We start from the raw sequence: 14549 nt of genomic DNA on the forward strand, positions 1-14549 counted from the left end.
CAGATGCCGGCTGGCGGCGCGGGACGGCTTCGGCTTCATCCTCGTCCGGCCAGTCGTCAAAGGTGGCAGTGAACCCGGAGCCGCCTGCTTCGCCGCCGGCTTGGCCTCCGCCCGGCTCGACGTCGTCGTCCATATGGACCGCCCCCAGGTCGGGGTCCTCCAGGTCATGTTCGGTCCGGTCGGGGGCGAAGCGGCGCTCCGCGTCTGACCCGCCGGCCGGCCGAAGCAGAGGGCTCTATCGAAGAACAAGCCGACTAAGTCAGAGTCGGCCAAGAGATGCTCGGCAACAAGGCTGAGAGAGAGAAAAAGACACAGGGAGAGCATACCGTAGGCGGCGGATTGGCTCGGCTATACGGCTCCTTGCCGAACTGCCACTCTTCGGTGAGTTCGCAGTTCGCAAGGTAGTTCACCATGTAGGCGACCTCATGGCGCGGCATCTCCTTGGTGCACATTCGGCTCAGATCGAGCTGGCCGCTCATCTGACAGATCAGATGAGGCCGGCTCTGGAGCGGAAGAACCCGGCGCGTGACGAACGCGGCCAGAAGGTCGGGCCCTGTCAGGCCCTCCGACTGGACCATCACCCGCAGTCGGGAGATGGCGGCGTTTCCCGCCGGCGACAGCGTCACAGCCCGGAAGGACCACTGGGGCAGCCTGCCCGCCGGTGGGCCGGCTACGTAAGCCGGCAGGTTGATGTAGTCGCCCCGTGGAGCGATGTTCCGCACGTAGAAGTACGACTTCTACCACTTCTTCACCGATTGGATCAGCGTGATGACGGGGAAGGGGTTGTCGGCAGCCGATCTCCGCGACGCGATGAAGGCGCCAGTATGAGCCGGCACGCCCTTACTGCGCGTGCCCAGCTTCGACTGGAAGAACTCCCCCCAGAGCTCAAGGGTGGGGAGGTCGCCGAGATAGCCCTCGCACAGGGTGACGAAGGCGGACAGCAGCACCACCGCGTTGGGGGTGAGATGGTGCGGCTGGAGCTGATAGAAGTCGAGCCAGGAGCGGAAGAAGGCGCTCACTGGCAGGCCGAAGCCGCGCAAGAAGTGCGAGCGGAAGACCACCCGCTCGCCCTCCTGCGGCCTCGGCGAGATTTCCTTCTCCGGCGCGAGGCGGACCTCCACTTTGCCTGTGCTGGGCAGCCGCCGCGTGTCGCGGAGGAAGTCGACGTGGTCGTCATGGACGTTGGAGCCGTCCCAATCCCCGCTAAGCCGCTCTACGGTGGGAGGCATGGCAAAAGCTAGCACGGCGGCGGAGGAGCGTGCGGTGGAAGAGCGCGGCGGCGAGGCGCTGTCGCAAGAACTGGCAAGAGGAAGAAGACGGTGGAAGTAGGAGGAGCGTGCGAGGGCCTGCCGCCCTCCACCTCCCCCTACTTATAGCCTCACGAGGCCGAAGAGGCCGGACGTGGGGGGGAGACGTGGGATTAACTACGCCCACTCCCCCCACGTCTCGCGATTATTGCGCATAAATGCGAGCCGAAACTGCCGCACGGGATGTGCGGGCGGTTTCGGGATACAAAGGATCCGCGCCTGGGCCGGGGCGCGGACGTGGCGGGCCCCCTCCCTGCGGCGACGTCCCGTCACGCGCATGGGCTGGCAGGCTTTCTAGCCACGTGGTTCGCCGACGGCCCGTGGCCGGCCCGTGGCCCGGTGCACGTGCCAGCGGGCTCCCGCCCTCCGACTCCAGAAGATTTCGACTCAGGCGGCACGCCTGACCAAGGCCGGCTCCTAACTGCCGGCTTGTCAAGTTAGGAAGCTGATCGAGCTTCTCAACCCCCACTCCACCTCGAAGCCCAATCAGCTTCGGGGACTACTGTCGGAGTAAATGGCCACGGGTAGCCTAACCGACTGCCCCTGGTTCTTCTGAAAAAATTATCAGGCCTTCGGGCCTCCAAGCACTCCGAGCATTGGGCCGCCTTCCCTGGCCGGCTATCTCTGAAGCCGACTCCCGGAAGGCGACCCAGCCTCACCAACTCCTCCCCAGGATGACTACGGGGTGGCCGACTCCAAGAAGCCGGCCAAGAAGGACGCCGACTCCTAGGAGCCGGCCGAGACCATAACCACCAAAGCTGTTCCCACATAACGGCGACACGACGGGGTGTGGCCACAGTGCGGCCCACTACCCCAAAGCCCGAGGCGGGCATGGCTACAGGAGGCCGTACGGGACGGCCATCTCCCGTGCGGCTCGGCACTGTAGCCATGCTGGCCTCGACGTCACCCACGACCGACTCCCGTACGGCCCGCGGGCGGCGGGCCCCTTCAGCCAGAGAGAGGCGTGAAGGCGACCCGGCCTTTCCCAGTCGGCCAAGAGCGTAGTCGGCCTCCAGAAGCCGGCTACGCCCTTCCTCGAAGCAGGAGCCCCACTAAGGAGACAAGACGAGGTAAGGCTACAGTGAGAGCCCCCGAGGCGGCCCACTGTAGCTACGCTTACCTCGACCAAGCCCTCGTCATCAGAGGCGCGGCTACAGTAAGCAGCCGCCGACAAGACCCTAGGCGGTGGGGCCGGCCTGTCGACCAAGTAGCCGGCAGCCGGCGGGACCCAGCAGCCGGCGGAGAAGCCGGCGAGCGTAGACACTGACGGCTGGGACCAGAGCCCAGCCGGATTACCATTGTACCCCCGGGGGGTAGGCCTATATAAACCCCCTAGAGCACCCATGCAAAGGGTTGGCCTCTGAGCATAGTTGGCTTCCAAGCATAGCACACACACCATAGATAGAGGGAAGCAAGAGCTAGCCTTGTTCTTCTTCTCCCTTGATCCCAAACAGCTCTAGGAGCGATTGTAGCTACCGTTTCTCGATCTAGTGATCATGCGGAGACCCCGCATAGCAGGACTAGGGGTGTTATCTCCTCGGAGAGCCCCGAACCTGGGTAAGATCCGCCGGCGTGCATGTCTTCGCCTCATCCCGTTTCCGGGCACCGGCGACGTTTTATTGGCTCCCACAATGATAAGCCGTCCCTTGGCATATGTCGCACCAACCACCCGACACTTCTCTTGTTGAGGAACAAACTTCGTCTTGGGGTATTGATCTTCTTCCCACTCAACTCCATTGGCATTGAACTTTCGTTCAAAACCAACACCTTGATTCTTCCGGTGTCTTCCTTGCTTGCGTACATTTTTCTCAAATTGCTTACTTCTAGCAAGGCTCTTGTAAACACCTTTCTCTTTGGACCTTTGGCCATGAAGCATCTTCCAATTCCTTCATTTGGTGAGTCAAATATGTCGTAGGAGTTGGTTGACACAAGTGCTAGACCGGCAACACCTTCATCTTGAGTATATTTGGAGTCGGAGTGATAACTTCTTTCGGAGTGATTGTCGGAGTCGGAGCCGGATACCCATTCACCAACATGAGCTTGATGTCTTCTTTTTGTGTAGCTCCTTGATGACTTATCCTTCCTTTCCGAGTCCTTGCTTCTTCGAGAGGGTCTTCGTTCATAACGATCATCTCTACTCCTCCTTTCTCTTGGTGGTGATTCTTCTCTTCTACTTCTTCTTTTGGGAGAATCTTCTCTTCTTTTGTAGGGGGCCGTACACTCATTGGAGTAGTGTCCGGGTCTTCCACAATTGTAGCAATTTTGCTCACGGCTAGAAGGTCTTTTGTCATTGTAGGACCTTGACTTGGAACTTCTTTCTTTGCTTCTACTCTTGTAGAACTTGTTGAAGTTCTTTACCATTAGGCTCAATTCTTCATTGAAGGTTTGTTTCTCACTTGATGATGTGGGAGCATCACACGAGGCTTTGTAAGCACCACTTGACTTGTTGTGAAGCTCATCCTTATCCTTGAGTGACATCTCATGAGCAACAATTCTTCCAATGACTTTCGTTGGCTTGAGATCTTTGTAATTGGGAATCATTGGGATCAATGTGCACACAATATCATATTTTCCATCCAAGGCTCTTAGGATCTTCTTGACGATGAATTTGTCGGTCATCTCTTCACTTCCTAAGCCGGCAATCTCATTTGTGATGAGAGCAAGCCTAGAGTACATTTCAGCAACACCTTCACCATCCTTCATTTTTGAACTTGTCAAGTTGACTTTGAAGCACATCCAATTTGGATTCCTTGATGGAGTCGGTACCTTCGTGCATATCAATCAAAGTATCCCAAATTTCCTTTGCATTCTCAAGACGGCTGATTTTGTTGAATTCTTCGGGGCACAATCCGTTGAAGAGAATATCACAAGCTTGAGCATTGTATTGTAGCATCTTCAACCCTTCCGCGGTAGCTTCACGGTTAGGTTCTTTCCCATCGAAGAATTCACCTTCCAAGCAAATACACACAATAGCCGAAACGGCGGGGTTATGTCCAAGAATATGCATTTTCATCTTATGCTTCCAACTAGCAAAATTTGTACCATCAAAGTAAAGACCTCTTCGGTGGTAATTTCCCTCGCTAGACGCCATACTCTACTAGGTTGTGAAACCAAGGCTATGACCACCAAAATCTATGGAAATCAAAGCAAATGGGGACCAAGCTCTGATACCACTTGTACGATCGAAAGTATGTCTAGAGGGGGGGGTGATTAGATTACTTGACCAAATAAAAATCTAGCCTTTTCCCAATTTTAGTTCTTGGCAGATTTTAGCAACTTAGCACAAGTCAAGCAATCAACCTACACATGCAATTCTAAGAGTATAGCAGAGGAATGTAAAACAATTGCATATGAAGGTAAAGGGAGGAGTTTGAGGGAGCAAACGCAATGTTGACACGGAGATTTTTTATCCGTGGTTCTGATAGGTGGTGCTATCGTACATCCACGTTGATGGAGACTTCAACCCACGAAGGGTAACGGTTGCGCGAGTCCACGGAGGGCTCCACCCACGAAGGGTCCACGAAGAAGCAACCTTGTCTATCCCACCATGGCCGTCGCCCACGAAGGACTTGCCTCACTAGGGTAGATCTTCATGAAGTAGGCGATCTCCTTGCCCTTACAAACTCCTTGGTTCAACTCCACAATCTTGACAGAGGCTCCCAGGTGACACCTAGCCAATCTAGGAGACACCACTCTCCAAGAAGTAACAAATGGTGTGTTGATGATGAACTCCTTGCTCTTGTGCTTCAAATGATAGTCTCCCCAACACTCAACTCTCTCTCATAGGATTGGATTTGGTGGAAAGAAGATTTGAGTGGAAAGCAACTTGGGGAAGGCTAGTGATCAAGATTCATGTGGTTGGAATGGAATATCTTGACCTCAACACAAGTGTAGGTGGTTCTCTCTCAGAAAATATGTGTTGGAAGTGTAGGCATGTTCTGATGGCTCTCTCCACGAATGAAGAGTGGGTGGAGGGGTATTTATAGCCTCCACACAAAATCTAACCGTTACACACAAATCACCAAACTCTGTGGGACCGATTCAGAGAACTCGGTCAGACCGATTTAGTTCAAAATGTGAACGTTAGGATTCTCGGTGGGACCGATATCATTAGGGTTAGGGCATAACGTAATCTCGGTGAGACCGATTACACAAACTCGGTGAGACCGATTTTGGTAATAGTCAAACAGAGAGTTGGTGAGGCAAACTCGATGGGACCGATTCGCTCATCTCAGTTGGACCAAAACGTTACAAAAAGGAAACAGATTGTTTGCATTGCAATCTCGATGGGACCGATCGCTCATCTCGGTTGGACCGAAACGTTACGAAGGGAAACAGAGAGTTTGCAATCCCATCTCGGTGAGACCGACATCCCTATCGGTGAGACCGAAAAGACTAGGGTTTCCGGCAATGGATATGTCAACTGAACTCGGTGGCTCGGGATAGAAAGAATCGGTGGGGCCGAGTTGGACTTGGGTTTGGGACATATGTGGATATGAGAAAGTAGTGGAGGGTTTTGGAGCATATCACTAAGCATTTTGAGCAAGAACCTCATTAAGCAACACCTCATCCCTTCTTAATAGTATTGGCTTTTCCTATAGACTCAATGTGATCTTGGATCACTAAAATAGAAAATGTAGAGTCTTGTGCTTTGAGCTTGAGCCAATCTTTTGTCCTTAGCATTTTGAAGGGTCCACCTTCTAATCCATGCCATGCCAATCATTGAGCTTTCCTGAAATATTTATCTTGGAATAGCATTAGCTCAATGAGCTATATGTTGTTAGGAATTACCAAAACCACCCAGGGATAGTTGCACTTTCAACCCTGCACAAATTCCCACACTCAACATGATAGCCGGTCTAGATGCACAAAGGTAAAGCAAGGAGCCAATCATGGAGCGATATACCTCTTGATCCACCGCTTTACCATTGGGATCTATGTCAAGTTGGCATTTGACGGGCATTGGAGTGGAAGCTGGCTTGACATCACTTAGCTTAAATCTCTTGAGCATGTCTTGAGTGTATTTGGCTTGGTTGATGAAGTTTCCTTCTCTTCTTTGCTTGACTTCGAACCCGAGAAAGAACATCAACTCTCCCATCGAGGACATCTTGAACTTTGAGGTCATGAGAGCGGCAAATTCCTCATTGAAAGATTTGTTAGGGGAACAAAAGATAATATCATCAACATATAGTTGGCACACAAACAACTCCCCTTTGACCTTCTTAGTAAAAAGAGTGGGGTCAATTTTCCCAATTTCAAACCCACGATCTTGCTACAATTCGGTAAGGTGGTCATACCACGCACGTGGGGCTTATTTAAGGCCATAGAGTGCCTTATCGAGTTGGTACACATGATCAGGGAAATAGGGATCCTCGAACCCGGGGGGTTGTTTGACATACACCAACTCATTAATAGGACCATTAAGAAAATCACTCTTCACATCCATTTGTTGCAACTTAAAGTTATGATGAGAAGCATAAGCAATCAACAAACGAATGGATTCAAGGCGAGCAACGGGAGCAAAGGTTTCACCGTAGTCGATACCCTCGACTTGGGAGTAGCCTTGTGCTACCAATCAAGCCTTGTTGCGAACGATAATCCCATGAGCATCTTGCTTGTTCTTGAATATCCACTTGGTTCCAATAACATTATGTTTCCCCGTTGGCCTTGGCACTAATCTCCACACCTTGTTGTGCTCAAGTTGTTGAGTTCTGCATGCATGGCATTAAGCCAATCCGGATCCTCGAGCACCTCATAGACCTTTTGGGGTTCAATACAAGAGACAAACGCGTGATGTTCACAATAGTTTGCTAATTGTCTACGAGTGCTTACCCCTTTTCGGATGCTTCCAAGCACATTCGTCATGAGATGACGCTTGGTAGTGAGCTTGGATGCAATCTTGGTGACACGACGCTCCAATTCCTCCTCAGAAGTGAGTTGAGGAGCGGTAACTTGATCATCTTGAGCGTCGTCTTGAGCTTGTTCTTGATCTTGTGGTTGCTCTTATCTTGAACTTGCTCGGAGGAGAGAACTTGACCTTGGGCATCACTTGGTGCTTCAACACCATCTTGAGGTGGATCTTGCCCTTGATCTTGTTCATGAGGTTGAGGGCCTTCACTTTGTTCTTTGGAAGCGTGTGGGTCTTGGGTTGGTGATGGTTCCACTTGAGTGGAACATTGTCCTTCTTCTTCGGCCACAAGGGGTTCGTCAATGGGTAGGATAAAACCAACACCCATTCTTCTTATGGCTTGGGGAGGAATTTCATCACCTACATCACAAGTACCACTTTTCTCCACTTGGGAGCCGTTATTCTCATCAAACTCCACGTTACACGTCTCCTCAATAAGTCATGTGGACTTATTGAGGACACGATAAGCATGAGCGTTTGTAGCATAACAAACAAATATGCCCTCATGAGCTCCAGCCTCAAATTTAGACAAACGAACACCTTTCTTGAGAATGAAACACTTACACCTGAATACCCGAAAGTACTTGAGGTTGGGCTTGTTACCGGTGAGTATCTCATATGGAGTTTTGTTCAAGCCTTTGCGGAGATAGAGCCGATTGGATGCATGAAACACGGTGCTGATGGCTTCGGCCCAAAAGTTGTATGGAGACTTGAACTCCGCCATCATGGTCCTTGCCGCATCCATCAACGCCCGGTTCTTCCTCTCCGCTACACCATTTTCTTGAGGGGTGTAAGGTGCGGAGTATTGATGCTTGATTCCCTCATCACTAAGAAACTCATCCAAGGTGTAGTTCTCGAACTCGGTGCCATTGTCACTTCATATTGTCAAGATCTTTGCATTGTGTTGGCGTTGAGCTTCATTAGCAAAATTAATGACGGTTTGTTGGGTCTCACTCTTCCTCTTGAAGAAGTACACCCAAGTGTATCTTGAATAATCATCCACAATCACCAAGCAATATTTTCTACCCCCAAGACTATCAAAGGATGGAGGCCCAAAGAGATCCAAGTGAAGGAGCTCCAAAGGCCTCTTCGAGTAAATGATAGTCGTGGGAGGGTGAGCCTTCTCATGTAGCTTTCCTTCGATACAAGCAGTGCAAGCACGATCTTTGGCAAAACTAACATTTGTTAGTTCACGGGCATGGTCCCCCTTGAGAAGACTTTGCAAAGATCTCATATTGACATGGGCTAAACGGCGATGCCGAAGCCATCCCACATCAACTTTAGCCATTAGGCATGCCGCGGTCTTAGTGGGTTGCTCCGAAAAGTTAATCACATAGAGACCGTTCTCAACATGCCCAACAAAGGCTACTTTAACAGTCTTGCTCCACAAGAGGGCCACGGTATCAATATCAAAGAAAGTGGCAAAGCCCATGAGTGCAAGTTGACGAACGGAAAGTAAATTGTATGCAAGGGACTCAACAAGAATGACCTTCTTGATCGTGAGATCATGAGAAATGACAACCTTGCCCAGTCCCAATACCTTAGAAGACGAGGCATCACTCCACTCGACATTGGTGGGCATAGATGGAATCCTGTGCACATCCACCACCAAGTCCTTGCTTCGGTCATATGATTTGTAGCTCCACTACCGAGCAACCATGATCCCCACCGGAAGCAAACACCTACAAGAGATCAATGCTTGGTTTTAGGTACCCATTTTGTAATGGGTCCTTTGATGTTAGTCACAAGGGTCTTAGGAACCCAAATAGATCATTCAATGTACTCATAAGAAGAACCAACAAATTTAGCATAAACATGTCCATCACTAGCACGGCATAACACATAAGAAGGGTTAAAGTCGCCAGCTTTGTTGGAAAGGGTGGCATTTCCCTTCTTGACACCGCCACCCTTCACATTGTTCTTCTTCTCCTTAGAAGCACCCTCTCCCTCTTTCACAAAAGTTTGCTTGAGAGGAGGAGGTCATTTGGCCTTGTCATTCTTCTTCTTGTTCTTGGACTTGGGTGTGAACCCAATTCCCTCCTTGGCCACAACTTCCTTTTGATTGCTCAAAAGATCGTTGAGGTTCTTCTCACCTTGTCTGCACGACACAAGGCCTTTCTCAAGTTTCTCCTTCAACTTTGCATTCTCCTCAACAAGATGCACATGCTCACAACAAGGGTTAGTAGCATTTGCAACCATATTAGGACAAGTGGCTTTATCCTTGGTTAGCTTCACTTGGAGTTGATCATGAGACTCTTTAAGACTAGCATGAGTACCCTTCAAGGCCTTGTGAGCCTTGTCAAGTATATCAAACTCCTCCTTGAGTCTAGCAAGATCAACCCCAAGTTTGGCCTTCTCGGAATTTAGCACACGAGATACAACAAGAGCATGATCAAGATCTTTCTTCAACTTAGCATGGTCATCATTGTGTGACTCCTCAAGAGCCAAACGATGACCGCGCTCTTCCTCAAGCGCATTAGAGAGATCCGATATCTCATCGGCATAGTCACGACTATGCCCCTCCACCTTAGAGATGGTTTCTTCATGAGTCTCGATCATGTCATTGGCTTCACCAAGTTGTTCCAAGAGAGCAACGAAGTGCTTCTTGGATTTACCCTTGAGCCTACTCATAAAAGACTCAAATTCATTTCCCCCTCTTTAGACCCCTCATTTTCATCAATGCAATCCGTCAAAGAAGGATTAGTAAAGATGGTGGTTTCGATGTTGGGGGTTACCTTGTTGGTGGCTTTAGCCATGAGGCACTTGGCGGTGATGTTCTCATTGGGTGAGTCAAAGAGAGACACCCGCGGAGTTGTCGCAATGGCAACGGAGGCCATGGCAACTGACTCACCATCTTCATCATCATAATCATCCTCATTGTACTCTTCTTGTGCCACCAACCCCTTGGGAGGAATCTTCTTGGTGAAGTTGCTCTTGTTGGGGAAGGACTTGGCCTTGTCTTTTCGGATGAGCTTGCCACCATTGTCTTCCCTCTTCTCATATGGGCAATCCACAACAAAATGGCTCACATTGCCACAATTATAGAAAGTCATCACTCGTTGCTTGCCCTTCGCGCCACTTATGTTGTTCTCGTTAAAGTTGGGCCTCGTGTTCTTCTTGCTCCAAAATTGCCTTGAAGCGAGAGCCATGTGCTCATGATAAGCATACTTTGTATCTTCGAGATTGCTCTCCTCTTCTTCCTCTTCATCCTCTTATTCCACACTCACCTTGCCCTTCAAAGCAAGGTTGGGCTTCTTTGCTCTTTGAGAACGCAACACCGCATTGTTGGCGGTCTTGTCCAAGATCCTCATTGCCACAAACTCATCCAACACTTCACTTGAGGACAAGGTGTGGAAGTCTGGCCTTTGACGGATGACGGAGGACATGGCCTTGTGGTAAGGCATCATGGACTTGAGGAACTTGCACTTGATCCAATTGTCATCCGTATCCTTGCTCCCATGATCTCGGAGTGAGACCACGAGAGTGGTTAATCTCCGGTAAAGCTCACGAGGTTCTTCATCTTCGTTCATTGAAAACTCATCGGCTTCATCTTGCACCACTTCATAGTTGGAGCGTTGAATGCTTGTGCTTCCCTTGTAAAGGGAAACAACATGGTGCCATGCTTCCTTGGCCACGGTGAAGGGTTGGAGATGTGCAATATCTTCGGATGGAATTGCATCTTGGATGATGAAGAGGGCATTCTCGTTGAATTGATGATCCGCGGCTTCTCTAGGGTTGAGGTTTCTTGGGTCATGCGGATAGAAACCTTGCTCAATGATTCTCCAAAGATTAGTATTAACATGATTTAAATGAAGTTTAAAGAAATAGACCCAAGCGTCAAAATCCTCATTTTTCACAATCTTAGGAGGAGAACCGGCATGATTTAAATGAGTGGAGGGAATCGGTCCTCCATAAGTGAGAGGAGGTTCCACATGGGCAAAGATGCCACTACCATTTCTACCACTAGATAAAGGAACTTTGTCACTAGTAGCTTCCCCCTTGTCGGAGTTAGCATCCGTCACCTTGTTAGTGGGATCGACCACTTCCAACGGTGCGGTGGATAATTTAAGACCATCAAGAAAGTTCTTAAGCATGCCTTTGACCTCGGCCGTCATGGAGGTTTCCAATGTGTCCAAATCCACATTGAACTCCTCACGTGAGACCGAGGTTCCCCCATCGGCCGTAGACGAGGACGGAATCACACCGGGGTGCTCCTCCTCACCGTCTATGTCGTCAACCATACTCTTCAGACGACAAAGTCCTTAATAAAGAGATGAGGCTCTGATACCAATTGAAAGGATCGATATAGTTGACTAGAGGGCGGGGTGAATAGGCAACTAACAATTTTTAGTTTTTCTTTACCAATTTAAACTTTGCATCAAAGTAGGTTGTCTAGATATGCAACTAGGTGAGCAACCTATATGATGCAACAACAACAAGCACACAAGCAAGCAAGAGATGCAACACAATATAAGCTTGCACAAGTAAAGGTACGAGATAACGAAGAGTGGAGCCGAGGAAGAAGAGGATGTGTTACCGAAGTTCCTTCCTTTTGAGGGGAAGTACGTCTCCGTTGGAGCGGGGTGGAGGCACAATGCTCCCCAAGAAGCCACTAGGGCCACCGTATTCTCCTCACGCCCTCACACAATGCGAGATGCTGTGATTCCACTATTGGTGCCCTTGGAGGCGGCGACCGGACCTTTACAAACAAAGTTGGGGCAATCTCCACAACTCAATTGGAGGCTCCCAACGACACCACGAAGCTTCACCACGATCGAATATGGCTCCGCGGAGACCTCAACCGTCTAGGGTGCTCAAACACCCAAGAGTAACAAGATCCGCAAGGGATTAGTGGGGGGGTGAAAGTGCTAGTTATCGACTAGAGGGGGGTGAATAGGCGATTTTTATGAAAGTCTTCAAAACACGGGGGCTTTGAAGACAAACATTAGAAATGAACCTATTAATATGCAGCGAAAGGTAGACTACAATAGACAAGTCATAGTCAAGTAAGGAATGAAGTGAATGCACGAAGACTATAAGCAGCTATGTCGGCGTTCTGGGAACGGGGGTCCCCAGAGTTTCCTGCCTGCGGCCCATGGCGTGGCTTCACAAGCGGGCCCGTACGACTCATCTTCACCAGCAAGTACTCAAGACCCTCGCGAGGCGGACGACACAAGACCTCCTCAGGGGTGGCCTCACCAGAGTGGCTCGCGAGGGGCGGAGAGATCAAGGCAAGGGGTACCTCGCGAGGTTTCCTGTGACGTAAGCCATGACGATCAAGGCCAGGCGGGCGCCAGCGCGCGCAGTGTCCTCGTTTCCTCTTTGGTGCTAAGGAGGCAAGCGCATGCGAAGAGTACCGAGGCATCAGGCAAAGGTTTGCATATCGGTGCAACAAGACCAAGACAAGCAGGACGGCAGGACGGAGGTCACCGTGGAGCCCAAGACGGCGTCACCACCAGAGCCTTTGGCAGGCGAAGACCACCTTTAGTCAGGATAGCTTGTACTAGCTGTCTGATGTCTACTACGCAACCTTCTTCTTATAGGCATTGTTGGGCCTCCAAGTGCAGAGGTTTGTAGGACAACAACAAATTTCCCTCAAGTGGATGACCTAAGGTTTATCAATCCGTGGGAGGCGTAGGATGAAGATGGTCTCTCTCAAGCAACCCTGCAACTAAATAACAAAGAGTCTCTTGTGTGCCAAACACACCCAATAAATTGGTAAATTGTATAGGTGCACTAGTTCGGCGAAGAGATGGTGATACAAGTGCAATATGGATGGTAGATATAGGTTTTTGTAATCTGAAAATATAAAAACAGCAAGGTAACAAGCGGTAAAAGTGAGCGTAAACGGTATTGCAATGCTAGGAAACAAGGCCTAAGGTTCATACTTTCACTAGTGCAAGTTCTCTCAACAATAATAACATAACTGGATCATATAACTATCCCTCAACATGCAATAAAGAGTCACTCCAAAGTCACTAATAGCGGAGAACAAACGAAGAGATTATTGTAGGGTATGAAACCACCTCAATGTTATCCTTTCTGATCGATCTATTGAAGAGTCCGTAGTAAAATAACACGAAGCTATTCTTTCCGTTCGATCTATCATAGAGTTCATACTAGAATAACACCTTAAGACGCAAATCAACCAAAACCCTAATGTCACCTAGATACTCCAATGTCACCTCAAGTATCCGTGGGTATGATTATACGATATGCATCACACAATCTCAGATTCACCTATTCAACCAACACAAAGAACTTCAAAGAGTGCCCCAAAGTTTCTGCCGGAGAGTCAAGATGAAAACGTGTGCCAACCCCTATGCATAAGTTCATGAGGTCACTGAACCCGCAAGTTGATCACCAAAACATACATCAAGTATATCACGTGAATATCCCATTGTCACCACAGATAAGCACATGCAAGACATACATCAAGTGTTCTAAAATCCTTAAAGACTCAATCCGATAAGATAACTTCAAAGGGAAAACTCAATCCATTACAAGAGAGTAGAGGGGGACAAACATCATAAGATCCAACTAGAATAGCAAAGCTCGCGATACATCAAGATTGTACCACCTCAAGAACACGAGAGAGAGAGAGAGAGAGATCAAACACATAGCTACTGGTACATACCCTCAGCCCCGAGGGTGAACTACACCCTCCTCGTCATGGAGAGCGCCGGGATGATGAAGATGGCCACCGGTGAGGGATCCCCCCTCCGGCAGGGTGCCAGAACGGGGTCCCGATTGGTTTTTCATGGCTACAAAGGCTTGCGGCGGCGGAACTCCCGATCTATTGTGCTCCCCGATGTTTTTAGGGTATATGGACATATATAGGCGAAAGAAGTCGGTCAGTGGAGCCACGAGGGGCCCACGAGGGTGGGGGCGTGCCCAGGGTGGTAGGGCGCGCCTCCCTGCCTCGTGGCTTCCTTGAAGCTTCCCTGACGTCTACTCCAAGTCTCCTGGACTGCTTCCATTCCAAAAATAACTCTCCCGAAGGTTTCATTCCGTTTGGACTCCGTTTGATATTCCTTTTCTTCGAAACACTGAAATAGGCAAGGAAACAACAGTTTGGGCTGGGCCTCCAGTTAATAGGTTAGTCCCAAAAATAATATAAAAGTGTATAATAAAGCCCTTTAAACATCCAAAACAGAATATATAATAGCATGAATACTTCATAAATTATAGATACGTTGGAGACGTATCACTGCCCCCCTTCAAACTGGCCGTTGTGGAATCCCTTCCCGCTCAATATTTGGGAAGAGGACCAGGGCCTCTATAAATAGGACTATCCACCACAGTAGGGGGCAACTCATCTCGAACTCAGCCAA

Source organism: Triticum aestivum, chromosome 6D (genome assembly GCF_018294505.1).
Source record: "Triticum aestivum cultivar Chinese Spring chromosome 6D, IWGSC CS RefSeq v2.1, whole genome shotgun sequence".
Classification (NCBI taxonomy): domain Eukaryota; kingdom Viridiplantae; phylum Streptophyta; class Magnoliopsida; order Poales; family Poaceae; genus Triticum; species Triticum aestivum.